Source organism: Rhinatrema bivittatum, chromosome 1 (genome assembly GCF_901001135.1).
Source record: "Rhinatrema bivittatum chromosome 1, aRhiBiv1.1, whole genome shotgun sequence".
Classification (NCBI taxonomy): Eukaryota; Metazoa; Chordata; class Amphibia; order Gymnophiona; family Rhinatrematidae; genus Rhinatrema; species Rhinatrema bivittatum.
The window spans coordinates 825,788,829-825,815,145 of NC_042615.1; the positions used below are offsets into that span (position 1 = coordinate 825,788,829).

General features: G+C 45.6%; 1 long non-coding RNA gene across 1 annotated transcript; it reads right to left on the reverse strand.

Moving 5' to 3' along the window:
* Positions 1-1,102: 1,102 nt before the first annotated feature.
* LOC115079131 lies at positions 1,103-18,784 on the reverse strand. Its single transcript, XR_003853200.1, has 3 exons — positions 18,735-18,784; positions 6,652-6,681; positions 1,103-1,129 (listed from the first exon to the last, which is right to left on the reverse strand). It is a non-coding gene; the product is annotated as an uncharacterized LOC115079131 (long non-coding RNA).
* Positions 18,785-26,317: the final 7,533 nt, after the last annotated feature.

Sequence of the window (26,317 nt, forward strand, 5' to 3'; positions counted from 1 at the left end):
AAGAAGCGATACAAGGGAGAGCAGAATCATGAGAAGTCTCTGGAGGAGAAGATGCTTCGTGTGCCAGCAGAAATGGAAGAAGATCCCTTGTACTGAGCAGGAAGGAGCAGAGAGGATTCAGCCATCAGCCATCACTTTGCAGATCCATCGGCTGATATTCAGGTATGGACCAGGACTCACTGAAAGAGAGAATAAGAGCAATAAATACAGAGCAGGGTCAGCCTGAGACAGAAAATAGAAAATCTTCTGAAGGGATCAGTGAGAGTGGATCTCTATTAATGAGGGGGATGATCCAAGGGCACCATGGGGAGAAGCCAACTCGCTGCTCGTTTCCTCTGGTTGCTCTATGGGATCTTACTGATTACTTATTGGCTCTGACTGCTGAAGCTTTCTGATTGGCTACTTATTGGCCTTGACTGTTCCTGCTTATTAACTTCTATTGCTCTGCTTTGATACTTTCTATATTTCCATGCTCACTTTCATCCATGCAATATTTCTCTAATGGTCCCGTTCCTGCTCTCTGATTAATAAAACAGAAATCCTAGAGGACTCCAGGTGTAAGGAAGGAGGCTGCAGGTATTTGCTGGAGTAAGAGTCACATTTGCTCCCCTCCCCAATCTTTCCCCACAGGAAACAGCTCTCACCCCCTCCACAGCAATCACAGAACCAGGCTGTCTTAGAGCAGGATCGGGTCTCCTCCCAGAACCTCCAGTTTAATGCACACGGTGCCGTCACCTAACCCCAGGATTCGACAAAAGCTGCATAAGGCTGGGGGGAGGAGGTTGGGGGTTCATGGAAGCAAAATTGCCACATTCTGCCAATGTTCAGGTGAAGATTATTTCAGAGGCCAGCGATGGGGAGAGGGGTGAGAGATCAGTAAGGACAATGTGGTGAGGGGAAGGAGGGGAGATGGGGAGCAGGTGTTGGTTTGTGAGTGGAAGTTTTATGCTCATCTATCGAAAGAAACAGAAAACCAGAGAGGAAGAATCTCACTGAGCAGACTGGGGGAGCAATTGGTTTTTATCTGCAGTCATTTACTATTTCAGCAACGGAGCATTCGTGCAAACTCTTAATATTAATAAGAACAGGAAGTTGGTTTTACCTGCAGTTAGTGAGGGCCTTTGCCAACCTACAGGAGAGAACAGTAACAGAGTTTACAAAGAGGAAGTTTCTGAGACAGTAACTCAAATTTAAGCCTACCAACAGTTAATTTGAATAATTATTGTTATGGCTGAGGGCCTGGCTATGGCTGGTGAACCCCCGCAGGGGCAGTCCAGGCCTTCAGCACAGAGCTGGAGGATCTTTGGCCTATACCAGCCACCTCCATTGGAGGTTGAGCCTCGGATTCTGGTGGTCAGCAGGTCAGACTGTGGCTGGAGTTGGTGCAGACTGGAACTTGGAATCGAAGGCAATTCAGAACTGGAGAGTAAGGCAAGGCTGGAGTCAGAGGCAGGTGTGGAACTGCAACAGACTGGGACACAATGACAGAGTACAGATAAGACTGGGGCACAGGGACAGAGCGTAGTTAAGACTGGGACACTAGAACAGACAGAAAAGGAAAGAACAAGATGAGGACAAGACTAAACAGAACAGAACAAGGAACACAAAAGCCCAAAGGCAATAGGTTAGAGCACAGGCCTGAAAAGACTATAGGACAATACTAGAGCATAACATCTGAGAAGGTGATGGGGCAAGGCAAGAACAAAAGGCCTGAAAGCCAACAGGCCAAGGCAGGAGCAGAAGGCCTGAATGGCCACAAGGATAGGCAAAGCAAATCAAGACTGAAACAGAAGGCCTGAGAAGGCCACAAGCAAAAGCAAAAGAACATAAGAAATTACCATACTGGGTCAGACCAAGGGTCCATCAAGCCCAGCATCCTGCTTCCAACAATGGACAATCCAGCCTACAAGTACCTGGCAAGTACTCAAAAACTAAGCATACCAAACAAAGGAGGAGGAATAGCCTAGTGGTTAGAGCAGTGGGCTATGAACCACGAGACCAGAGCTTGAGTTCCACTGTTGCTCTTTGTGACCTTGGGGAAGTCACTTTACCCTCAATTGCCTTGGGTACAAAACTTAGATTGTAAACCCTTTGGGGATAGGGGAATATCTACAGTACCTGAATATAAACCGATATGATATCTCAGGTTGAATGTTGGTATATAAAAATAATAAATATCTGACGCTAGTAATAGCCGTGGCCATATTCTAAGTCAACTTAATTAATAGCAAGTAATGGACTTCTCCAAGAATTTAACCATTCCTTTCTTAAACCCAGCTACACTAACTGCACTAACCACGTCCCTTGGCAAAAAATTCCAGAGTTTAATTGTGCATTGAGTGAAATAGAATTTTCTCCGATTACTTTTAAATGTGCTACTTGCTAACTTCATGGAGTGTTCCCTAGTCCTATTATCCAAAAGAGTAGATAACCAATTCACATTAACACATTTACCCATTCTAGACCTCTCATGATTTTAAACACCTCTATCATATCCCCCCTCAGCCGTCTCTTCTCCAAGCTGAAAAGTCCTAACCTCTTTAGTCTTTCCTCATAGGGGAGCTGATCCATCCCATTTTATCATTTTGGTTGTCCTTCTCTGTACTTTCTCCATCGCAACTATATCTTTTTTGAGATGCTGCGACCAGAATTGTACCCAGTACTCAAGGTGCAGTCTCACCATGGAGCGATACAGAGGCATTATGACATTTTCCGTTTTAGTCACCATTCCCTTCCTAATAATCCCTAACATTCTGTCTGCTTTTTTGACTGCGATAGCACACTGAGCCGATGATTTCAAAGTATTATCCACTATGACGCCTAGATCTCTTTCCTGGGAGGTAACTCCTAATACGGAATCTAACATCGTGTAACTACAGCATAGTATATTTTCCCTATATGCAACACCTTGCACTTATACACATTAAATTTCATCTGCCATTTGGATTCACAATTTTCCAATCTCACAAGGTCCTCCTCCTATTTATCACAATCCACTTGTGATTTAACTACTCTGATTAATTTTGTATCATCTGCAGATTTGATTACCTCACTCGCTGTATTCCTTTCCAGATCATTATTATATATAATGAAAAGCATGTATCCTAGTACAGATCCTTGAGGCACTCCACTGTATACCCTGTTCCACTGAGAAAATTGTCCATTTAATCTTACTCTGTTTCCTGTCTTTTAACCAGTTTTTAATCCAAGAAAGGACATCACCACCTTTTCCATAACTTTTTACTTTTCTTAGAAGCCTCTAATGAGGAACTTTGTCAAACGACTTCTGAAAATCCAAGAATACTACATCCACCGGTTCAGCAGATTTGTGAGGCAAGACTTATCTTGGTAAAGCCATGCTGACTTTGCTCCATTAAAACATGTCTTTCTATATGTTCTGTGGTTTTGATATTTAGAACACTTTCCACTATATTTCCTGGCACTGAGGTCAGTCTAACTGGTCTGTAGTTTCCTAGATCACGCCTGGAGCCCTTTTTAAATACCAGGGTTATATTAGCCACTCTGCAATCTTCAGTTACAATGGACAATTTTAAAGATGGGTTACAAATTTTAACTAATAGATCTGAAATTTCATTTTTGACTGCCTTCAGGATCCTGGGGTGTTTACCATCCAATCCAGGTGATTTACTACCACATCTTCCCTGCTCCCTTAACACGTGTCACGCCAGCCCTTAATCTGATACCTGGTACAAATTACATTACAATGTTTTATCTTGCTTCCTTGTTTTTATTGTGATTGCAAGCAGTCTGTTGTTTTTGTATGCCAGTTCTATGCTACATCTTTGTTCCTATTTAATCCCATCCCTTCACCCGTTTAATGTAATCTCTAACTTCAGTTCTGCTGTAAACCAATATGATGTAGCTACTAATATCGTTATAAAAAAGTGTCAAATAAATGAATTAATAAACTAATTAATTAATTAATTAATCTTCTAGGTTCACCGTGATTTGGTTCAGTTTATCTGAATCATTACCCATGAAAACCCCAGCATCCTCTACAGTAAACCCCGAAGCAAAGAAATTGTTTAACCTTTCCATGTTGGCCTTATCTTCCCTAAATGCCCCTTTAACCCCTTGATCATCTAAAGGTCCAACTGACTCCATCACAGTCTTTCTGCATCTGATGTATTTAAAATCATTTTTACTGTGAGATTTTGCCTCTACTGCCAACCTCTTTTCAATTTCTCTCTTATCCTGTCTTATCAATGTCTTACATTTAACTTGCCAACGCTTATGCTTTATCCTATTTTGTACTGTTGGATCCTTCTTCCAATTTTTGAATGAAGATCTTTTGGCTAAAATAGCCTCTTTCACCTCCCCTTTTAACCATGCCGGTAATCGTTTTGCCTTCCTTCCACCTTTCTTAATGTGTGGAATACATCTGGACTGTGCTTCTAGGATGGTATTTTTTATTAACAATGACCACGCCTCTTGCACACTTTTTACCTTTGTAGCTGCTCCTTTCAGTTTTTCCTAAATGTTTTTCTCATTTTATCACATTTTACCTTTTGAAAGTTTAGTGCTAGAGCCATAGATTTACTTAATTCCCCTTCCTGTCATTAATTCAAATTTGATCAAGTTATGATCACTATTGCCAAGCGGCTCCACCACCATTACCTCTCTCACCAAATCCTGTGCTCCACTGAGAATTAGGTCTAAAATTGCTCCCTCTCTCATTGGTTCCTGAACCAATTGCTCCATAAAACTGTCATTATCTCTCTACCATGTCCTGATGTTACATTTACCCATTCAATATTGGGGTAATTGAAAAATCTCCCATTATTTCTGCACTACCAGTTTGGTTAGCTTCCCTAATTTCACTTAGCATTTCACTGTCTGTCTCACCATCTTGACCAGGTGGACAGTAGTATACTCCTATCACTATTCTCTTCTCCAACACACAAGGAATTTCTACCCATAAAGAGTTGATTGTGCATTTAGTCTCAAGCAGGATATTTATCCTGTTGGACTCTATGCCATCCCGGACATAAAGTGCCACACCACCTCCCGAGTGCTCCTCTCTGTCATTGCGATATAATTTGTTCCCCAGTATAGCACTGTCCCATTGGTTATCCTCTTTCCACCATGTCTCTGAGATGCCAATTAAGTCTATGTCATCATTCACTGCAATACATTCTAATTCTCCCATCTTACTTCTTAGACTTCTGGCATTAGCATACAAACATTTCAAAGTTTGTTTTTTGTTTGTATTTTCATTCTGCTTTCTAATTGATAGGAATAGATTGGAACCTTTTAGCTCAGGTGAATTTTTAAATACATGGACTAATTTTCTTATCATTGGATAGGGATGCATTCGTTTTGGACAAATTAGGCAATTTCAACTAAATTGCCTAATTTGTCCTGTTTCGGGAAACCAAAAAAATGAATGTAATTTTTCTGAAATTTCAGAAAAATGTGTTTTTCAGGTTAGTGTGCGCTAACTCCCGTTAGCGCGCACTAACTCCCCATTAGTGCACACTAACGTTTAAATGTTAGTACGCACTAACTCAAAATTTCGGGTTCCCTGAAAAACAAATGCCTGAAATGCGGGAAAAACAAAATTTCTGACAGCGGGCTGAAACAGCACATCTCTATTATTGGAACCTCACTGTCGGGATGCTCTAATTCAAATGCATCCTTAGTATCCTTTGAAGATACCTCCCTCCAAACCATGCATTGCTGAGTGAGTATCGGCTTTCCTCTTTGTTCAAGTTTAAAAGCTGCTCTATATCCTTTTTATTTGTTAGTGCCAGCAGCTTGTTTCCACCCTGGTTAATGTGGAGCACATCGCTTCAGAAAAGGCTCCAACTTCCCCAAGAGGTTCACCAGTTCCTTACTCAACTGAATCCTTCTTCCTTGTACCATTGTCTCATCCACGCATTGAGACTCCGGAGCTCTGCCTGCCTCTGGTGACCTGCAGTGGAACAGGGAACATTTCCAAGAATGCTACCCTGGAGGTTCTGGATTTAAGCTTTCTCCCTAAGAAACTAAATTTGGCTTCCAGAACCTCCCTCCCATATTTTCCCATGTCGTTGGTGCCCACATGTACCACGAAAGCCGGCTCCTCCCCAGCACTGTCTAAAATCCTATCTAGGTGACGCGTGAGGTCCGCCACCTTCGCACCAGGTAGGCATGTTACCAGGCGATCCTCACGCCCACCAGCCACACAGATGTGTACATTCCCAATAATTGAATCACCAACTATGGCAGCCGACCTAACCCTTCCCTCCTGGGCAGTATCCTCAATGCAAGAGAGCTGTGCACCACCTGGAGAGCAGGTGCTTGCTACAGGATCCTTTCCTGCTGCACCAGGTTGATGCTTGCCAATCATGAGACCTTCTACCTCCATGGCAGCATCAGGGCTCTCAGTCTGAAGTTGGAACTTGGCTGCTATGTCCCTGAAGGTCTCATCAATGTACCTCTCTGTCTGCCTCAGCTCCTCCAGGTCTGCCACACTAGCCTCCAGAGATCGGACTCGTTCTCTGAGAGCCAGGAGCTCTTTGCATCGGATGCACCCGTACAACTTCTCACCAGCTGGTAAAAGATCATACATGCCTCCTGTTCATCTTTTGTACCATTTTACATTGTTTCAATAAACAGAATTGAATTGGGGGTAAAGTTTAGGTTTACCTTAGAAAGTGAAAATTCAGCAGCAGCAAACTAAAGGAAAGAATGAGAGGAGAGAGATTAGAGAAGATCATCTCAAGGGAAGGTCACTTTATAGGGGAGACAGCAGAGTTAGAACTGCAGTCCATGTCACAGTGATCAGATGTTAAAACCACCAGGACCAGCAGGAGGGGCTCCCTCCTACTCCTGGTTCTCCTGTCCTCATCCCATTGGGTTCTAAGCCCCATGTGGTTTCAGCATTATATCTCAGGATGTGAAAGATTAGGAGAAGAAATCTCCAGCACATTTACCAGTGGAAACCTGTATGAGCATAACCTGGTGTTCATGCTTGGCAGAGCTTTCTTTCTGGATAAAAAGGAGCTGGGACTCTCATGCAGGCTCTCCTTATGCATGGGCCAGGAAGGGGTGACATACAGGATCCAGATGTGTTTGTTTTTATTTATTTTAAAAGTCTTATTGTCTGCAGCTTCCAGTTTGTTCAGTGTGGAGTACAGTAATGCACATAATCAGTTAATCATAACAAAACAAATTAAAACCAAAAAGAAAATAAAATAAAGAAACCTTTACTTCCATATGCCTGAGTAAAATATAAAGCCTTCACCTGTTTCCTAAAATCATTTACATCCTTCTCCCAGGCAGTAAGAAGTAACTGCTGCAAAGTAAGAAAAAGCACGCGAGCGCGTTATCTGCAATTTATTATCCCGTTAGGAAGGGAATGTCAGCAAATGAGTGCTCAGCAGTCCTCAACCCCTCCCCCTACTTTGCCCGATTCATCACCACCCTGTGTCTCTCACCTGTTTCCTCGTTGAAGGCAGGCTGGATCCCCCTCTCTTTCCACAGGAATCCAGAATCAGACCTCTCCCTCTCCTCCACTTCTCTGCCCATACAGAACAGAAGAGAGGATACAGGGAGGGAGGGAGGGATGAAGGCAGCACAGGATGCGCAGTAGAGAGGGAACCTCAGGGCAAGTCATGTGAAAGGAGAGAAATGTGCAGGTACTCAGTACCAGCAGATACCCTGAAGAAAAGTCCTGAGGTTCTGAAGGCAGGCGCTGTTTTAGTTTAATTTATGTATGTACCTATGCTATCCACCCTGAACAAATTATATATTTGGAAGTTTTGGAATATAGGTACTTTTTAAAAATAATATGTTCATATGGGGCGGTCGGCCCCAATGACATAGTGAGGGCAAAGGTAGCGCCGGCGTCATTTTGAATACTGGCAATACGGCCCGAGTGCAGGAGGTCACTCCCGGACCCCCGCTGGACTTTTGGCAAGTCTTGTGGGGGTCAGGAGGCCAAAAGTCCCTGGGGGTCCAGCGCGGGTCCGGGAGCGACCTCCTGCACTCAGGCCTTATTGCCAATATTCAAAATGGCGCCGGCGCTACCTTTGCCCTGTCAAATGGTAAGGACAAAGGGCCATCGGCGCCATTTTTATTAACGCAGCCGATGGCCTGAGAGTGGGAGATCGCTCCCCATGCTCCCGCTGGACCACCAAGTAATTTTAAAAGGTTTTGGGGGGGGTCATTTTATATTAGTGGCAGCCAAAATGGTGCCGATGGCCCGAGAGCGGGAGATCGCGCCGGGACCCCTCCCCCCCCCACTGGACCACCAGTTAATTTAAAACATTTTGGGGGGGTTCGGAAGGGTGGGGGATTTGTTTTAAAGGGTCGGGGTGGGTTTAGGGGTTGTTTGGTGTGCCGGGTTTCCCGCCCTCCCCCTCCCCCGATTTACGATTTTTCACAATAAATCGGGGGAATTTCTATTGTATCGTGACTCTAACGATTTTGACGATTTAAAAAATATCTGACGATTTTTTTAAATCGTCAAAAAACGATTCACATCCCTAGTAAATAACCAATCCACATATACCTGTTCTAGACCTCTCACGATTTTAAACACCTGTATCATATCCCCCCTCAGCCGTCTCTTTTCCAAGCTGAAAAGTCCTAACCTCTTTAGTCTTTCCTCATAGGGGACCAGAATTGTACACAGTATTCAAGGTGCGGTCTCACCATGGAGCAATACAGAGGCATTATGATATTTTCTGTTATATTCACCATTCCCTTTCTAATAATTCTCAACATTCTGTTTGCTTTTTTTGACTGCCGCAGCACACTGAACCGACAATTTCAATGTGTTATCCACTATGACACCAGACACCTAGATCTCTTTCTTGGGTGGTAGCACCTATTATGGAACCTAACATTGTGTAATTATAGCATGGGTTATTTTTACCAATATGCTGACTTTGTTCCATTAAACCATGTCTTTCTATATGTTCTGTGATTTTGATGTTAAGAACACTTTCCACTATTTTTCCTGGCACCGAAGTCAGGCTAACCGGTCTGTAGTTTCCTGGATCGCCCCTGGAGCCCTTTTTAAATATTGGGGTTACATTAGCCACCCTCCAGTTTTCAGGTACAATGGATGATTTTAATGATAGGTAACACATTTTTACTAATAGGTCTGAAATTTCATTTTTTAGTTCCTTCAGAACTCTGGGGTGTATACCATCCGGTCCGGGTGATTTACTACTCTTCAGTTTGTCAATCAGGCCTACCACATCTTCTAGGTTCACCGTGATTTGATTCAGTCCATCTGAATCATTACCCATGAAAACCTTCTCCATTACGGGTACCTCCCCAACATCCTCTTCAGTAAACACCGAAGCAAAGAAATCATTTAATCTTTCTGCAATGGCCTTATCTTCTCTAAGTGCCCCTTTAACCCCTCGATCATCTAACGGTCCAACTGACTCCCTCACAGGCTTTCTGCTTCGGATATATTTAAAAAAGTTTTTACTGTGAGTTTTTGCCTCTACAGCCAAATTCTTTTCAAATTCTCTCTTAGCCTGTCTTATCAATGTCTTACATTTGCCTTGCCAACATTTATACATTATCCTTTTTTCTTCTGTTGGATCCTTCTTCCAATTTTTGAATGAAGTTCTTTTGGCTAAAATAGCTTCTTTCACCTCCATGCTGGTAATTGTTTTGCCTTCCTTCCACCTTTCTTAATGCGTTGAAATCATCTGGACTGTCCTTCTAGGATGGCATTTTTTAACAATGGCCATGCCTCTTGCACACTTTTTACCTTTGTAGCTGCTCCTTTCAGTTTTTTTCTATTTTTCTAATTTTATCAAAGCTTCCCTTTTGAAAATGTAGCACGAGAGCCATGGATTTGCTTACTGTCCCCCTTCCAGTCATTAATTCAAATTTGATCATATTATGATCACTATTGCCCCTATCAGAACCACAGGGACTAGACTACCTCCACTCTGGCAGCCTTTCTTGCCCCTATCAACACCACAGCGACCTGACTACCTCCACTCAGCCAGCCGGTCTAGCCCCTATCAACACCACAGCGACCTGAGTACATCCACTCTGCCAGCTTATCTTACCTCTATCAAAACCACAGGGACCAGACTACCTACGCTCTGCCAGCCTGTCTTGCCCCTATAAAAACCACAAGGACTTGACTACCTCCACTCTGCCAGCCTGTCTTGCCCCTATCAACTTTCTGCCATTCTGCCTTGCTGCCATACACTAGATGACTCTACTCATTGTGGTGTTTTTGCCACTATCATGGTTCCTCAGTGTATTGATACTAGTCTTTTTTTGCTACTTTGTCCCTTTATCGGCACCTTCTGTTTTTTTCTGACACCCTTTCTACTTGCTCTGTTCCCCCTTCATTGGGCTGTAGGATGTTGATGCCACTTGTCTTGCCACTTTGCCTGTTGTGCTACCTTCGAGGGTTCATGCAGCTGTTATCGATGTTCTATTCTGAAACTGAGGTGTGTTTTTGAAACTCTCCCTGCTACTTTGTAGAGATGTGTATCGTGTGATCGATTGTCTTAACGATCGATTTCGGCTGGGGGGGGGGAGGGAATCGGATCGTCGCGGTTTTGTTTTTATAAATATCGTGTAAATCGTAAATCGGGGGGAGAGCGGAAAAACGGCACACTAAAACATCCCTAAAACCCACCCCAACCCTTTAAAATAAATCCCCCACCCTCCCGAACCCCCCCAAAATGTATTAAATTACCTGGGGTCCAGTGGGGGGGGTCCCGTTATGATCTTCCACTCTCGGGCGTCGGGCGCGTTGATAGAAAATAGCGCCGGCACTACTTTTGTCCTGTCATATGACAGGGCAAAGGTAGCGCCGGCGCCATTTTGGTTCCTGTTCCCCGACATCACGAGCGTAGGAGATCACTCCCGGACCTCCACTGTACCCCCAGGGACTTTTGGCCAGCTTGGGGGGGGCCTCCTGACCCCCACAAGACTTGACAAAAGTCCAGCGGGGGTCCGGGAATGACCTCCTGCACTCGAATCGTGTTGCCGTACGGCCGGCGCCATTTTGCTGTACGGCAATATGGCCATATGGCCGGCGCCATTTTGAAAAGCAAAGCAAAGCAAACCTGCTTGGTTCCTGCCTGCTTTCTATAGTACCTGCTTGGTTCCTGCCTGCTTGCTACAGTACCTGCTTGGTTCCTGTACCTGCTTGGTTCCTGCCTGCCTGCTACAGTTCCTGCCTGGTTCCAGTACCCGAGACTTGCTACAGTTCCTGCCAGGTTCCAGTACCCGAGTCTTGCTACAGTTCCTGCCTGGTTCCAGAACCCGACCCCAGTTACAGTATTGCTTTGCTACTGTCCTAGTCTGGTTCCATTTACCTGACCTGATCCACAACCCGCCTAAGTCCCAGCGGCCGGGCCCCTACGGGCTCCCCCCGGGGGGGGGGGGGGGTGCTTCGGCTTCCAAGGGTGAAGCCACCTAAGTCCCAGCGGTTGGGCTCCTATGGGCTCCTCCCGGGGGAGTACCAGCTTCCAGGGTGAAGAGCATCTACATCCTGCCTGAACATCTGCCTCCCGGCCTGCTATTCATTAGAGACATTGACCATCTTTCCCAGTCTACAGCAGGTTGGCCCAAGGGTCCACTAAACTGAGACTCCCACAACAGACTGCAAGGCCATGGACTCGGCGGATGCTCCCGCTCCCTCGGATCTGTCCGGGATGGCCCAGCAGATGCTACAGCACCAGAGCTGCATTGATACTTTGGCAGCCATGCTGTAACGGCTAGGGGTGTGCATTCGTTTTGAACTTAAATGTAAAACGCAACTTTTTTTTTTTTTTAAACTTAAAAAAGTGATGAGGCGAAAACGATCGGATTTCCAACTTATTCAACATAGCTATGTTGAATACGTTGGAAATCGCGATTGTTGATCCTAAATAAAAATTTAAACCCCTCACCCTCCTTAATCCCCCCCCCCCCCCAAGACTTACCACAACTCCCTGGTAGTCCAGCGGGGAGTCAGGACGCCATTTCTGAACTTTGCGAGGAGCACGTGACGTCAGCGTCACGTCGGAGTGACGCGGCGTCACGTGATTCCCCGCGGGTTCGCTCCCGCATAGACGGGAGGTCCTGTTATGAACTACCTCTATCCAGGGGACGCCCCTTCCTGGACCTGTCCAGATGTCCATGGCACCCATTACGGTCTGCACCGGGGTGATCCATTCAGAGGAGATAGCTTTCCTAGTGTTGGATAAGGCTGTCCACCCTGTGGTGCTAGGGTTGCCGTGGTTACAGAAACACTTTTGGCCAGCTTGGGGGGGCCCGCGGATTCCCCGCGGGCCCCCCCAAGCTGGCCAAAAGTTCCTTTTGGGGCCAACGAGGGGGCCCGGAGCGAACCCGCGGGGAATCACGTGACGCCGCGTCACTCCGACGTGACGCCGACGTCACGTGATTCCCCGCGTTGGACCCAAAAGGAACTTTTGGCCAGCTTGGGGGGGTCAGGAGGCACCCCCCAAGCTGGCCAAAAGTTCCTTTTGGGTCCAATGAGGGTCCCAGAGCGAACCCACGGGGAATCACGTGACGCCGCGTCACTCCGACGTGACGCCGACGTCACGTGATTCCCCGCGTTGGACCCAAAAGGAACTTTTGGCCAGCTTGGGGGGGTCAGGAGGCCCCCCAAGCTGGCCAAAAGTTCCTTTTGGGGCCAACGAGGGTCCCGGAGCGAACCCGCGGGGAATCACTTGACGCCGACGTCACGTGATTCCCCGCGTTGGACCCAAAAGGAACTTTTGGCCAGCTTGGGGGGGTCAGGAGGCCCCCCCAAGCTGGCCAAAAGTTCCTTTTGGGTCCAAGGAGGGTCCCGGAGTGAACCCGCGGGGAATCACGTGACGCCGCGTCACTCCGACGTGATGCCGACGTCACGTGCTCCTCGCAAAGGAGTTCAGAAATGGCGTCCTGACTGCCCGCTTGACCACCAGGGAGTTTTGGTAAGTCTTGGGGGGGTGGGGGGATTAAGGAGGGTGAGGGGTTTAAATTTTTATTTGCACGTATGGACATAGACTCAACTTATGGAATTCTCCATATGTCCATATTGACCGAAATTGACCCCCCCTTTCGACTTATGGACTTATGAACATAAACTTTTGCTCTGCACATCCCTAGTAACGGCTATCCTCGCGCCTGAAGTTCTTGCCTCCCGCTGGCAGGGTCCCCAAGGGTCACAGCTCTTCTGTGACTCAGCTACCGGCACCCTCTCGCTTCGCTGGTGATTTAAGGACCTGCGGCGGCTTCCTGAACCAATGTTTTGTACGGTTCTCCTTGTTGCCTCGGAAGTTTCCCTCAAATGCGGTGAAAGTGGCATATATCTTGTCCCTGCTTGATGGTAAAGCCTTAATATGGGCTTCTCCCCTTTGGGAAAACAATGATTCTTCACTAACGGACTTACAACAGTTTATCATCAACCTTCGCCAGGTCTTTGATGAGCCCGCCCGAGTAGCCACTGCTAAGTCTGATCTGCTGCAACTTCGTCAGCGGCCTCGTTCCTTGGCAGATTATGCAATGGAGTTTTGTACTTTAGCCCAGGAAGTAGGTTGGCAAGATGGTAGTCTTAAGGCCATCTTCCTGGAAGGCCTCTCCGGACGCATAAAGGATGAAATTGCGGCTCGAGACCTGCCGGAGGACCTCAACGCCCTGATTGAGATGGCTGCCCGCATTGACCGCCGCCTACAACAATGGGCCAAGGAGCAGTGCTCCTCTCGCCATAGTCCTGTTTGTGGGCTGAGACCTGTGCCCTCTCCCAAGATTTCTCGTCCAAATACTCCCACCTGCAAACCCATGCAGCTGGGACGGGCCCCGCTTTCTGCTGAAGAAAGGCAACGCCGCCGTTCGTTGAAGTTGTGTTTATATTGTGGCCAGAAGGGCCACTTCTTATTTATTTATTTATTTATTTAACATTTTTTCTATACCGACCTTCAAGGATGAATACCATATCAGGTCGGTTTACATCGAACAGGGGATAGATACATATAACAAGAGGAACAACTTTTTATAATCAGAGGAAGCAAAAAAGTAAGGAAGTAGAAAAGTAAAAAAGTAAAAAGTTACATTAAAACAAGGATCATGAACTTGGAAGCTGATTCAGCTGGAAGAAGAAAGGTCTTAAGAGAGTATTAAATTAATATGTCTTATGTCAGGAGCGTGCGGAAAATGCCAAAGCCTAGGAGGTCGGGAGGAGCTCCTCATAGGCTATGCTACAGCTCCTCAATGTACTGTCCCCTTTTACTCTGGAATATCCCGGAGGCTCCTTTGAGACGATGGCGTTCCTGGATTCTGGAGCCGGAGGTAATTTCATCCTGCACGACTTAGTCTCCCAGTTGCGAATCCCTACGCATAGACGGGAGGTCCTGTTATGAACTACCTCTATCCAGGGGATGCCCCTTCCTGGACCTGTCCAGATGTCCATGGCACCCATTACGGTCCACACCGGGGTGATCCATTCAGAGGAGATAGCTTTCCTAGTGTTGGATAAGGCTGTCCACCCTGTGGTGCTAGGGTTGCCGTGGTTACAGAAACACTCACCCACGATTCAGTGGGATACGCTACAGATTGTCAAATGGAGTCCTTTCTGCCTAGCTAATTGTATGAAAGTGCCGAAGATTCCAACACTTCCATTGATGCACTCTGCCGTAGGTCCTCCTGCACCTATGAGGACTTTATGAATGTATTCTCTAAGACCAAGTCGGAGATTCTTCCTCAGCATCGTCCGTATGACTGTGCTATAGACTTGCTACCTGGTACTATGCCCTCCCCCCCCAAGGAAGGGTATATCGCTTATCCTTACCTGAGACCCGGGCCATGTCTGAGTACATTGCAGAGAATTTGGCCAAGGGGTTTATCCGCCCGTCCAAGTCACCTGCAGGGGCAGGCTTCTTTTTTGTCAGCAAGAAAGACGGCTCACTGAAGCCATGCATAGACTATCGAGGCCTAAATGCTATTACCAAGCGAGACCGTTGCCCGCTCCCGTTAATCCCGGAGCTCCTTGATCGGCTTCAGGGAGCGAAGATTTTCACAAAGTTGGACTTATGACGAGCGTACAATTTAGTCAGAATCTGTCCCGGAGATGAGTGGAAAACCGCGTTTAATACCCGAGACGGGCATTACGAGTACCTCAGGATGCCTTTCAGCCTATGTAATGCCCCGGCGGTGTTCCAGCACCTTCTAAACACCTGCATAATTGTTTACCTCAACAATGTGTTAGTCTACTCCCAGGACCTGTTGTCTCACCGTCAGCATGTCTGTCAAGTGCTCCAGATACTTAGGGAACACGGTCTGTACGCGAAACTGGAAAAGTGTAGCTTTGAGAAGACATCCCTGCAGTTCCTAGGCTACATAGTCTCTGCAGTAGGCTTTCAGATGGATCCTGAGAAAGTGGCGGCTATTAAGAATTGGCCCCGGCCGAGGGGGTCTTAAAGCGTTGCAAAGCTTCCTCGGCTTTTCCAATTTCTACCATCACTTCATTCCTAACTACACTCGTATTGTGGCTCCGTTGACTGCCCTCACCAGAAAGGGGGCTAACGCAGTGGATTGGCCTGCTCCCGCCTGCAAAGCTTTTGAGGCCCTTAAGGAAGCCTTCTTGTTAGATACCTGTCTTCATCATCCGGATCCCAGCCAGCCCTTTGTAGTGGAAGTTGATGCCTCTAATGTGGTCGTGGGGGTCGTGCCGAGCCAGTACTCTGATTCTGGACATTGTTGCCCTGTTCATATTTCACGAAGAAATTCTCCCCGGCAGAGAGCAACTACTGTGTTGGTAAAAAAGAGTTGCTAGCCGTGAAACTTGCCCTGGAGGAATGGAGACAGTGGTTGGAAGAAGCCAACCATCCAGTTACGATTTACACCGATCACAAAAACCTGGCATTCTTGAAGCAAGCCCAATGCCTGAATCAAAGACAAGCCGGGTGGTCGCTGTTTTTTGATCGGTTTGACTTCACCTTATGCTATCGACCCGACTCTAAGAACGTTCGAGCTGACGCGCTCTCGTGCTCCTCTGAGGTCGAAGAGACTCCTGATACACCTCAGTATATCTTGGACCCTAAGAAAGTAAGTCTTGTAGCAACCTTGGTGTCCTCGCAAGGGAAGACCGTCATTCCACCTCGCTCCCGAAGAGCAGTTCTCACTTGGTCCCATGACTCCCTCACTGGGGGCCATGCTGGTTGGAAGGGGACTTTAGATTTGCTAAACCGATTTAATGGTGGCCAACGGTGAGACAGGACGACCAAGCTTTTGTGGGCTCGTGCCCTACCTGTGCTGTTCAAAAGCCGCTCACCGGGAAGCCTAGGGGCTTGTTGCAACCATTGACCATCTCGGTGGAGCCTTGGACACACATCACTGATTTTGTCATGGATCTTCCTGTCTCAGGAGGTAATTCGGTTACCTGGGTAACCGTGGACCGATTTTCCAAGATGGCACACTTTGTTCCCTTGCCAAAGCTACCTTCAGCACCTGACCTGGCTGGCCTGTTCACTCAGCATACCTTTAGACTTCATGGTCTCCCGCAGGATATAGTCTCTGATCGAGGACCACAGCTTACAGCTCGTTATTGGAAAGCCCTATGCAAACGCTTCAATGTGCAACTTAGTCTGTCATCTGCGTTCCATCCTCAAAGTAATGGGCAAATGGAACGAACCAATCAAACCTTGAAGACTTTTCTCTGTGCCTTCATGAACGAACGACAAGATAATGGGCCAAGCTACTCCCGTGGGCAGAGTTCTCGTATAATAATCGCATGCATGCTGATACTGGAAGTTCGCCATTCCTCGTTGTTTATGGGAAGCAACTTTGACCGCCCCTACCTTCGCCTGAGCCTAGTGCACCCCCGGCAGTGCAACTCTCAGCTCTCCAGCTTCGTTCCTTGTGGATCTCTACCCAGGAACAGATCCGTAAAGCCACCCTGTCCGCCAAGAAGTGGGCGGATAGGCATCGTCAGCCAGCAGCCATCTTTTCCCAGGAGACCGTGTCTGGCTTAGCACCAGAAATCTACAGCTACGTATTCCATCTAGAATGCTAGCTCCGAAATTCTGTGGGCCTTTTCGAGTCGATGAACAAGTGGGAGCAGTCTCATACCGTCTACGCCTACCCTCCTCCATGTGCATACATGACGTGTTCCATGTGTCAATGCTGAAGCCTCTTGTATTATCCAGGTACCACTCCCGGGCTCCTGAACCATCAGATCCTTCAGAACCGGACGAGGTCACGTATCAAGTGCGTGAAGTTTTGGATGTCCAGTTCCATCAACGCCGATGGGAATACTTGCTTGCCTGGGAGGGTTGCGGACCCGAGGATAATTCTTGGGAACCGGCCCATAACATCGTTGACAAGGATTTATTACGGCAATTCCATCTGGACCACCCAAGTAAACCCGGACCGGCTAAGAGGGGGCGTAAGAGGGGAGGTACTGTTGCGGTTCTGGCCACGAGCACCGCGGCCAGGCCCTTACCTCCACACTCCCGGACTTGCTCCTGCTTCCGGAGGCCATGGTTTGCGGCCTGTTTGGCGGCGTCCCCACTGGGACTGCGCCGCCGCGAAGTCACCCGCGGACGCCCTGCTTCTAGGCATGCACGCGCGCCACTTGGGCGCTTTTCTAGGCCGTTTCCCGCCAGTGGTGACTCCGCCCAATCCCTGACGTCAGACGCCGCGGCCTTGATAAGCTGGCCCCGGCCATCCAGTCTTTGCCTTGCAATGGGCTTGCCTCCCCGCTTCCCTGTTGCGCTGTGCCCCGGAGTGACCCTGCCTTGCTTCGTTGCTCTGTTCCTGCTACAGTACCTGCTTGGTTCCTGCCTGCCTGCTACAGTACCTGCTTGGTTCCTGCACCTGCTTGGTTCCTGCCTGCCTGCTACAGTACCTGCTTGGTTCCTGCCTGCTTGCTACAGTTCCTGCCTGGTTCAAGTACCCGAGTTTTGCTACAGTTCCTGCCTGGTTCCAGAACCCGACCCCAGTTACAGTATTGCTACTGTCCTAGTCTGGTTCCAGTTACCTGTCCTGATCCACAACCCAGCTAAGTCCCAGCGGCCGGGCCCCTACGGGCTCCTCCCGGGGGGGCTTCGGCTTCCAAGGGTGAAGCCACCTAAGTCCCAGCGGTTGGGCTCCTCCCAGGGGAGTACCAGCTTCCAGGGTGAAGAGCATCCACGTCCTGCCTGAACATCTGCCTCCCGACCTATTCATTAGAGACATTGACCATATTTCCCAGTATCCAGCAGGTCAGCCCAAGGGTCCACTAAACCGAGACTACCACAACATGTAGCCTGGTTATTTGTGTATAAATTGCTGTAATATAATTGCCTGGGGCTCAGTGTGTGTAAATGATTGCAGGTATCCCTTTTTGCCCATCATGCAGAGATGTGTTCCAGTGGGCTGAGTTGTGATTAATACCCAAACACTGTCATAAAACAAAATATACATATAAAACCCCCAGAACTATTTGCACTCTACTTTGTGCAATGTAACGTGAGCATCTTATGTGAGTAAATTTGCTTTGAAAATACTTGGTAATGTTCGTGGGTGCAATCTACTGTCAGAATTTACTGCTATAGCTGTTCTTATAAAATTACCCCCTTATTGTATCTATAGATTTAGGAGGAGCTGAACCAGGGATGAGTTACAAGGTACCCACAAAACACACACACACACACACACACACACACACAAACACACAAACACACAAATACAATTATATACAATGTGAAAAATTAGTTTTAAATTAAACGACAGTTTGTGAAATTGTTTCTAATTTAGTAAATTGCTCTTACCAGTTTACCATCCAATCTAATTCTAATGTCTCCCCTCTGAAAGAAATAGAAACAGAAGTGATTAAAATGCAGATTTTGAGCCAGCAGAGCTAAGTCTTCTGCTCTCCAGCTTGCAGAGGCAGCGTTCACAGACCCTGGGGGGAACAAGTCCTGGTCATGCTGTCCTTGTCATTGATTGACCTCTGGTGTCCTGATGAAGGTAGACACCCTGTGGCCAGATTTAGTGGCCATCATTGAGGGTCCCGAGTGCATGGTCTCAGCCCAGGACTTCCTCTGCAATGATAACACTGGATATGATGAGGAGCACAGCAGGGGTTGAGGATTATAAAACAGAGGAAAGTCCTGGGGTAATTGTGAATGAGGGGTCATGGCCTCAGGAGTCCCTCCCTGCTTCCAACTGAGCGGGAGACCCAACGGAGCAGGAGGAAACTGCAGGGTAAGAGAAAAATGTACATCTCAGAGTTCCCCCAAATTACCAAACCAGGATATAGCGGGATAAATATAAAACTAATACCCAAACACACACAGACTTTATCATCTCTGAATCATTCCAGGCCTGAATTCTGAGGGCAATTTCAAATGATTTTACTGAACCTTTAGCTGGGTAAAAGTGGGGGCTGACATTTGCCCTCCCCCTCTGTGGGTAAGAGAAGCTGCATCCTATGATGGCAAACAGAGCAGATAATTTTCTGTTTTCCATTTAAAACCTCCTTCAGTAAAAAAATGTATAAGTTACATCTAAAGAAACAAGGAGGACCCCTCCCATAAAATATAAACTAATAGGAAATCTCTGATCCTCGCAGAGTTACACTCTCACTTATTTATATAGTCCCTCAATTCAAAACCTACTTTATTAAGAACATTTGTAAGTAATAATTACAGAAACCAGGAGGTCCCCCTCCCATAAAATATAAACTAATAGGAAATCACTGATCCTCGCAGAGTTACAGTCTGACTTATTTATATAGTCCCTCAATTCAGATGTTCTTCGTCCAGTTCTTCAGTCGACCTCGTGTTCCAGATGTCCTTCATCTAGGTCTTCAGTTGTCTTTTTGTTCCTGATGTCCGTTGTCCGTGCCTCCAGATGTCTTTAGGTTCCTGATGTCCTTCGTCCATGTCTTCTGATGTCTCCACGTTCCTGATGTCTGATGTCCTTCCTGAAGCCTTTGTCTTCGCCTCTATCTCCATGCCTTGGTTCCCAGATGTCACTTTCCTGGCGTACCGCTGTCGTGGTCTGCGACCAGTCCCACGGGTGGACTGTGTAGGGCGCGCTGCATTGCAGTCTTGACCCAGGTCTTGATCCTCTCTTCAGCCTTCATTTTCCGTGTCCTCGCGTCAGTCCTCATCTTCAGTGTCCTCGCTTCAGTCCTCATCTTCAGTGTCCTCACTTCAGTCTTTGTCCAAAGTCTTCAGTGTTCTAAGGACTCTGTCTGCCTCGTCCTCTGTCCAGCCTGCTGCCTCTTGCTGTACCCAGCGGCAGGTGCGAAAGGCTTTGGAACAGTTGGAGGATTGTTCACGATCAACACTGCGCTGTTGGTCATCCTGGGGCGTGCAGGTCTGTAGAGGGTCAGACCTTGTATCCTAGTCCTTGCTTCAGCCTTGTCCTGCTTGCACTACCCATGCTCACACCATAAACATAATTATAATAAAAACAAACAAGATTATGGGATGAACAATGATGAACAATGATAATTGAATACACAACAGAGAAGAAAGGAATGAAAAGAGACAACAAGACAGTCCGAATTTAGATAGGAACGCTAAGCATGTAAGAAGCAGTACGGACGCAGATTTAGATGCATCTGCATCCCTCTTTACTACAATTAATAAAGAAGGACCATCTAATAGAGTTAAAGAAATTGGGAGGTTTTGGAGGAGAGATTCAGTAAAAGATCAAGGAAAAGAATCAGAGTTAGATGCACCCTTAGGGGCGGATTTTCAGAGCCCTGCTCGCCTAAATCCGCCCAAATCCGGGCGGATTTAGGTGAGCAGGGCCCTGCGCGCCGGTATGCCTACATTCAAAGAGGCCTACCGGCGCACGCAGACCCCGGGACTCGCGTAAGTCCCGGGGTTTTCGGAGGGGGGGCGTGTCGGGGGCGGGCCCGGTCATCGCGGCGTTTCGGGGGCGTGTCGGCAGCGTTTTGGGGGCGTGGCCGCGCCCTCCGTACCCGCCCCCAGGTCGCGTCCCGGCGCGCAGCAGGCCCGCTGGCGTGCGGGGATTTACTTCTCCCTCCGGGAGGCGTAAATCCCCGGAGAAAGGTAAGGGGGGGGGGGGGGTGTAGACGGGGCGGGGGGGGGGGGTTAGGTAGAGGAAGGGAGGGGATGGTGAGGGGAGGGCGTTAGAGGATTCCCTCCGAGGCCGCTCCGAAATCGGAGCGGCCTCGGAGGGAAGGCTGCGCGGCTCGGCGCGCACCGGCTATACAAAATCAATAGCCTTGCGCGCGCTGATTCAGGTTTTTAGCAGATATGCGCGGCTCCGTGCGTATCTACTAAAATCCAGCGTACTTTTGCTTGAGTCTGATGCGCAAGCAAAAGTAGGCCAAATCGCGCTGTTTAAAAATCTACCCCTTAGTTAATAAACCTTCGACTTCTTTTTTCAGGGGGGGAGGGGAGTGGAGAGGGAGGGGGAGAGGAAGGGGGAGAAGAGGCAGTTACAACAATCGATTCCAGACCAATCAAGATCGGAGGATCCAATATTAAATGAAAACAGAGTGATCAATTTATCCTCCAGAGTATTAGATGAAGAAGAGACCAAGATATTAAATAAAGGCTTATCCTTTATTCCTACCCCCTCCTATAATTCATTTCGGACCAGGGTGGAATTGTTTAAATTTATTCGCAAACTTAGAATTGCAGAATTTTTTTCAAACAAGGAAACAGAATATACTGATATCTCGGTGATTAAGAAACCGAGCAATTGGATACCTCCTGGAACCTCCAATCCTGTGATACAAACTTTGAAACTCTTATTCTACAAGAGATCAGAAAGATTGAAGATAAGAAATTGAGCAAAAGATTTTTTAATATAACTAATAGGGATGTGAATCGTTTTTTGACGATTTAAAATATCGTCCGATATATTTTAAATCGTCAAAAATCGTTAGGGCCACGATACAATACCAATTACCCCGATTTATCGTCAAAAAATCGTAAATCGGGGGAAGGGGGAGGGCAGGAAAACCGGCACACTAAAACCCCCTAAAACCCACCCCCGACCCTTTAAATTAAATCCCCCACCCTCCCGAACCCCCCCCCCAAATGCTTTAAATTACCTGGGGATCCAGCGGTGGTCCGGAACGGCGGCGGTCCGGAACGGCCCCCTCAATTGAATCGTGTTGTCTTCAGCCGGCGCCATTTTGCAAAATGGCCGCCGCAAAATGGCGGCGGCCATAGACCAAAACGATTCAACTGCAGGAGGTCCTTCCGGACCCCCGCTGGACTTTTGGCAAGTCTTGTGGGGGTCAGGAGGCCCCCCAAGCTGGCCAAAAGTTCCTGGGGGTCCAGCGGGGTTCCGGGAGCGATTTCCTGCCGCGAATCGTTTTCCGTACGGAAAATGGCGCCGGCAGGAGATCGACTGCAGGAGGTCGTTCAGCGGCGGTCTGGAACCCCCGCTGAACGACCTCCTGCAGTCGATCTCCTGCCGGCGCCATTTTCCGTACGGAAAACGATTCGCGGCAGGAAATCGCTCCCGGAACCCCGCTGGACCCCCAGGAACTTTTGGCCAGCTTGGGGGGGACTCCTGACCCCCACAAGAATTGCCAAAAGTCCAGCGGGGGTCCAGAAGGACCTCCTGCAGTCAAATCATTTTGGTCTATGGCCGCCGCCATTTTGCGGTGGCCATTTTGCAAAATGGCGCTGGCTGAAGACAACACGATTCAATTGAGGGGGCCGTTCTGGACCGCCGCCGTTCCGGACCACCGCTGGATCCCCAGGTAATTTAAAGCATTTGGGGGGGTTCGGGAGGGTGGGGGATATAATTTAAAGGGTCGGGGGTGGGTTTTAGGGGGGTTTTAGTGTGCCGGCTCACGATTTTAACGATTTTCACAATAGTTTACACACCCAAACGGCAACAATACGATTCCCTCCCCCTCCCAGCTGAAATCGATCGTTAAGACGATCGAGGACACGATTCACATCTCTAATAACTAAGAAAGAAAGAAAGAGAAGCGATGGGTAAGTTGAAGAATGACAACTCCATTGTGATTAAATCCGCAGATAAGGGAGGTTCCATAGTCATCATGGACACTGTAAATTATATTAAAGAGGTAGAACGTCAACTAACAGATGAGACTTTTTATCTGAAGCTTGATAAAGATCCAACAAGCACAATCAAAGGAGAAATAGATACTTTACTCAAGATTGCAAGTGACAGAGGCTTTCTCACGAGTAAGGAAATAAGTTACTTAAAAGTTGACAATCCAATTATGCCCACTCTATATATTCTACCTAAGGTACACAAGTCTTTAATCAATCCCCCTGGGAGACCGATAGTTTCAGCGATAGGATCCTTATTAGAACCGCTTTCCTCATTTTTAGATATTTTCCTTAAAAATCATGTTTCAGAAACACCAAGCTATATCCTGGATTCTTCAGATTTCATTCTCACATTAGAAACAGTGAATATTTCCAATGATTCGAATGAGGACATTATTATGGTGACGTTAGACATTGAGTCACTATATACAAATATACCTCAGACTGCAGCGTTAGGAATTTTGACACATTTTTTTCAGACTCGTACAACACATAAACGCATTCCGAGTGAGTTTCTAAATGATATAGCTATATTGGCATTGACAAAAATTTTTTTTAGCTTTAATAGGAAAATCTACCAACAAATTAAAGGAGTCGCGATGGGGTCAAAGATGGCACCCTCAGTTGCGAACCTTTATGTTGCTCAATTTGAAAAAGTTAATTTGAGATCACATGTATTTACTAATAACATACTCCTTTGGAAAAGATTTATTGACGATGTTTTTTTGCTGTGGAAAGGAAGCATGGAAAGACTACTTGAGTTTTTTAATTGGCTGAATTCATTAGATCTTAATCTTAAATTCACTATGAATCACAGTAAATCATCTATTTCATTTTTAGATATTCAAATAAACTTGGTGGATGGCAAATTTGTCACTGATATATTTAGAAAGCCTACTGATACCAATAAATTGCTACACTATACGAGCAGTCACAGCAGATCTCTACTGAAGAATCTTCCATATTCACAGTTTTTGAGATTAAGACGTCTTTGTGCAACTGAAGAAATTTTTGATGAAAGATCAACACAAATGAAACAGAGATTTTTAGAGAAGGATTATCCGCTACATTATGTACAAAATGGTTTAAATAAAGCAAAAAAACAAGACAGGCGTGCACTATTGAAAGGAGAGAAGAAATCTGGAAAAGCTAGTGATTGTTTAGTCTGCCCTATTACTTTCACACATTTGTCATATCATATTAGCACTATTCTAAGGAAGTTCTGGCCAATAGTACAAGTATTACCATTTTTTAAGAATAAGAAAATAATGATAGCTAATAAAAGAGATAAAAACCTTAAAGACATATTGGCACCCTCTGCTCTATCCAGAAAGATTATCTAAGATAAGAGACCGCCTGGTCATCGTCCATGCGGGAACTGCATAGTATGTAAAGTCAATATGAAGACTAATTTCTTAAAAATACCAGGATGTAGTGTAGATTTTAAACTTCTCTCTTTTACAAACTGCAAAAGCAAAGGTGTGGTATATCTAGCTATCTGCCCATGTAACAAACTGTACGTTGGTAAAACTATTAGAGAATTTAACAAACGGATTTTAGAACACAAAAGTAGCATCAAAAGAAATGTTAGCTCAAAAACTTTGGTTGATCACTCTATTGAAAATGGTCACAAATTTGAAGATTTTAAATTTTGTGTAATCCAACAACCACAGTTGAATTGGAGAGGTGGTGATCTGGATAAACTGCTATTACAAATTGAGCAAAAATATATTTATGAGTTTAATACCTTAACACCGTATGGTCTGAATGTGGAGTCTGATTTGTCAGTATTTTTATAACCGATGTTCTTTTTGCCATTTGAATTCATTTTTGTCTATCAATTACAGAATTTTTAAGCTGCTGATTGAGAACAACCACTTTTTACATATGCGGAAGTTATTAGTAAATATTTTAATATTTATTATATATGTATTTTTAAAAAATTTTTTTTAGATAAGATATACACCATACCAATAGACATGACAGACATGACAACAATTGAAACATTGAAATTCTTCACGAGTTTCACATTCATTGTTATAAGTGAATTAGTGTTTTTTGATTAGCTTCACATTTATTGCCACAAGAGAATTGGTGTTTTTAGATTTCACATTGATGTTGGTATTATATGAAAGAGCATTCTACTTGACCTCAGTGCACCATTTTAATGATCATGTCAGAATCGTGACACTAGCCACGCCCACTTTTTGATTGACAGCACTTTACACTTTTTAAATCCTTTTTAATATTCGGTTTTTATAAATGAGTATAGATTTAATTTCATGCATTTTGAACCAATACAATTTCTTTTTCATTCATTTTTGACGTTTGTGAAAAAAAAATTTTGGCGCCAAAATTGGCTCTTTAAAAATGGCTACCGAAACGCGGCTTGCATTTACTACAAGCAGAGACTGCGGTTTGCCACAGAAATCTGGGTTTGGACCTTTTGCTTTTAAGGAAATACATAAATTATTTTTAGTATCGATTGTATCTTCTTATATTGTTTTGCTTAGAACGTTGTGGTAGCTAATTTCAATTTGTTTAGATCCTAGCGTAAACTCACTTTGATGACATATTCCACTGTCCCTTAGTTGAATCAGATGTTCTTACACCTTCTGTTCTATGGTACTCAAACCGGGGTATTAATCATATATTTTTTTAGATCAGCAGGAATTGAATTACATAGATATATTTTTTAGATCGGCAGGAATTGAATTACATAGATACATTTTTTAGCGCTAAAAATCAAAATGATTGATTAAACGCGGCTTGAAATAACTGCATATAAAGATTATTTTAGGATAGCTAAAATATATTTTTAGTATAGTTTAGGAGGATTACTAATCACAAGTGGGTAGTAGATGTGGCATTAATTGAGGATTAAGTTTGTTCAAGAAGTGCTACTGTTGTTAATAATACTCTCTCGTTTAGGTTGTGTTACACTAAAGGATAGGTATTGATCATGAACGATGTGCAGATTTTACATTAATAAAGGATCAAGTTTGCACTATTGATTAAACAGTGCTACTGATGCTAGTAATGTCATCTCATTCGTGATTTGTTGCTCAAAAATGTTGAAATGAGATATACAACATAGTGAGTAGTTGAAAAACATTTTTTTTATCAATAATTTCTGTCGTGCACAAATCAAATAATGTGGTGTGGTGTATTAGCTGCAGTGTAGATCATCTTTTCTATATATTTGTTTAAAAATGTTTTTACATTTTTTATTATTCTTAACAGATAATTTTGGGTTATTTTTTGAAATTTGCATATATAATGGAGGTCATTTGTCACATGGAATTAAAGATTAGATTTTTTAGATTTCA